The 3,178-nt window shown below is 42.2% G+C and overlaps 1 pseudogene; it reads left to right on the top strand.

The window, feature by feature from the left end:
- The first annotated feature begins 396 nt into the window (after positions 1 to 396).
- Positions 397 to 833, top strand: LOC114219671 (large ribosomal subunit protein eL31 pseudogene; annotated as a pseudogene).
- Positions 834 to 3,178: the final 2,345 nt, after the last annotated feature.

The following is a 3,178-nucleotide window of genomic DNA, read 5'->3' as shown; positions in this document are numbered from 1 at the left end:
CACAGGACCGCTCTTTGGAACCAAAAAATAGCATGAACTCTTTATTTTCTAAGAAGAAATTTAAGGTTGGTCAGATTTTTACATTTAAATTGTAAAACCATAACATCTTGTAAAGAAAATAGAATTGAATGTTTTCATGTATTTTATGAGATAATACATGAGTATGATTCTTGGTGAAGACATGAACATGAGGCGTGCCTGGGTGGCTCAGTTGTTAAGCATCCGCCTTGGCTCAGGTCATGATCCCAGGGTCCTGGGATCGAGCCCCCATCAGGCTCCCTGCTCTGCAGGAAGCCTGCTTCTCCCTCTCCCACTCCCCCTGCTTGTGTTCCCTCTCTGGCTGTCTTTCTCTCTGTCAAATAAATAAAAACTTAAAAAAAAAAACATGAGCTTCCTTTCCAACCACGGCCCGGCAGAATGGCTCCCGCGAAGAAGGGTGGCGAGAAGAAGAAGGGCCGTTCTGCCGTCAACGAAGTAGTGACCAGAGAATACACCATCAACATTCACAAGCGCATCCATGGAGTGGGTTTTAAGAAGTGTGCCCCTCGGGCACTCAAAGAGATCCGGAAATTTGCCATGAAGGAGATGGGAACTCCAGATGTGCGCATTGACACCAGGCTCAACAAAGCTGTCTGGGCCAAAGGAATAAGGAATGTTCCATACCGTATCCGTGTGCGGTTGTCCAGAAAACGTAATGAGGATGAAGATTCACCAAACAAGCTCTACACACTGGTTACCTATGTACCTGTCACCACTTTCAAAAATCTACAGACAGTTAATGTGGATGAGAACTAATCGCTGATTGTCAAATAAAGGTATAAAACTGCAAAAAAAAAAAAAACAACAGCATGAATATGAGATATCCCAGTGAGGTCTAAGAAATTGCCTTTATCTTACATTAAAATTTTAACATTATTCTCTCTTATGTTAAAATATATGTTTTGCATTTATGTATATAAACCTATAAGCAACATCATTGTGTTGTAAGTTGTGTAAGTTGCTGTAACAGAGACGACCCCAAAGGCAGTGCCTTAATCAAGAGAGGAGCTTATTTTGCTCTTAAAGAAGTTCCCAAACCAGAGAGTTCAAGGTTGGTGGGGTGACTCTGCAGTCTCAACCTACACCTCCATCTCCTGGCCAATGGGAAGAAGGAAGGGTAAAGGGAAACACAGGTCATTTCATTCTATGGTCAACCTAGAAGCTAGTCACATGGACACGATGTGCATCTTTTTGGTGCATATCCCACTTACTGGAACCTGGCCATGCCTAGCTGCAGTGGAGGCTGGGAAATGTAGTTTTTAGTTGAACAGCCTTCTTTCAAGCTCAAATTCAGAAGTTTCATGACCAAAAGACAGGGAGGATGATCACTGATGGATATCTTGGAGTTCTTGCCACAAGGAGGCACTTGACCACAATACCACCAAACTTATTTTTCCCTTCTCACTCGTGTTTTGCCTTATATTAGTTTTTAAATTTAGTTTTATCTGGATTTTCCCCTTTCTGAAATTCAAAATTCAAAGTTTATGGGGAGGGTGATGTGCTTCTTGCCAGTTTCATTTCCCCTGGTCTTTGCAAAAGTTTTTCACTCCATCTTCTATTAAGAAACCCATTGCCCTTGTACTATGGACAGACTCGGAAAGCCAAATCAGTTGTTTCAGCACATCTACACTCAGCTCTGTGTTTTCAAGATTCTTTTCCTTCTCCCAGAATCATGTCCATTAACCTGATTTTGTAGAGCGGTGTCAGCAAACGTTTCCTGTAAAGGACCAGATAGCAAATGTTTTAGATTTTGTGGGTAACATATGGTCTCTGGGGCATAATTTTTTGTTTGTTTTGTAACTGTTTAAAATGTACAATTATTGTTAGTTTGCAGACTGTAAAAAAACAGACTGTTGGGCTGCTTTTGGTGCACATGCCAGAGTTTGCTGACCCCTCTTTTAGAGTAATGAATGGTAATGTGTGTCTGTATATCTCTCTTGACCAGTGAGGGAGTGGCAGTTACAGTGTTCCTGCACCAGATGATACATATGCCAAAGAACTACAAGGAACATCTTGCTACATCTGAGCAATGACTGTATTGATATAGGTATGCTTGCTGCTAAACACTGAGTCTAATGGCCAAAAATTATGATACAGTCAATATCATAAAGCTTTATGGTTTTTTAAAGATTTTATTTATTTATTTTAGAGAGAGAGAGAGCATGAGCAGGGAGAGAGGGAGAGGAAGAAGGAGAGAGAAAATCCCAAGCAGACGGCAGATACTGCGTGGAGCCTGACACGGGGCTGGATCCCAGGACCCTGAGATCATGACCTGAGCCAAAATCAAGAGTTGGACGCTTGGGGGCGCCTGGGTGGCTCAGTCGTTAAGCAGCTGCCTTGGGCTCAGGTTGTGATCCCAGGGTCCTGGGATCGAGTCCCACGTTGGGCTCCCTGCTCAGCGGGAAGCCTGCTTCTCCCTCTCCCACGCCCCCTGCTTGTGTTCCTGCTCTCGCTGTCTCTGTCTCTGTCAAATAAATAAAATCTTTAAAAAAAAAAAAAAGAGTTGGACACTTAACCGACTGAGCCACCCAGGCACCCCATAAATCTTTGTGTTCTATTTATAGCATACGACCAGGTGAAAGTCAGTTTTTCACATATATCCCAGTGCAGATGTTATAAATGTCAACCTATCTATACATATCTTTGTTAGAAATATGCTGATGATACCCTAATAGCTGACAATATCTAACTTAGAAATGATTTTCTAATTCCTAACTTAAAATACCTACAGACTGCATTCTCTCTGAGTATACATTAAGCCATTCGTTATTTGATTAATCCACAAGTGTTTATTGAACTGCTACAATATAGCAGGCACTATACTAGACCCTGGGACTGCAACAGCGAACAAATAAAGTCCCTACTGTCCAGTAGGGGGAGCTCACATTCTAGAAAAGAGACAGACCGTAAACAGAAGCACATTCATTAAACATGTAGGATGCTGACAAGTGCTATGGAGAAAAATAAAATCTGGAGGTAAGGATATGGATACGGTTTGAAGGAGCTATCTTAGAGTGGTCAGGAATCTCTAAAATGAGGTGAGAGTTGAACTAATTTCAGAATGCAATCAGGGAGCAAGCTATCCAGGCTCTGAGGGACCATGTGCAAAAGCACTCAGGAGTGCTTGGGACCAGGATGG

This window comes from Eumetopias jubatus, unplaced genomic scaffold, assembly GCF_037043125.1.
Source record: "Eumetopias jubatus isolate StellerSeaLion01/CBP00866 unplaced genomic scaffold, mEumJub1_p1.0 scaffold_9, whole genome shotgun sequence".
In the NCBI taxonomy this organism is placed as follows: Eukaryota; Metazoa; Chordata; class Mammalia; order Carnivora; family Otariidae; genus Eumetopias; species Eumetopias jubatus.
This window is presented reverse-complemented; position numbering and strand designations above follow the sequence as displayed.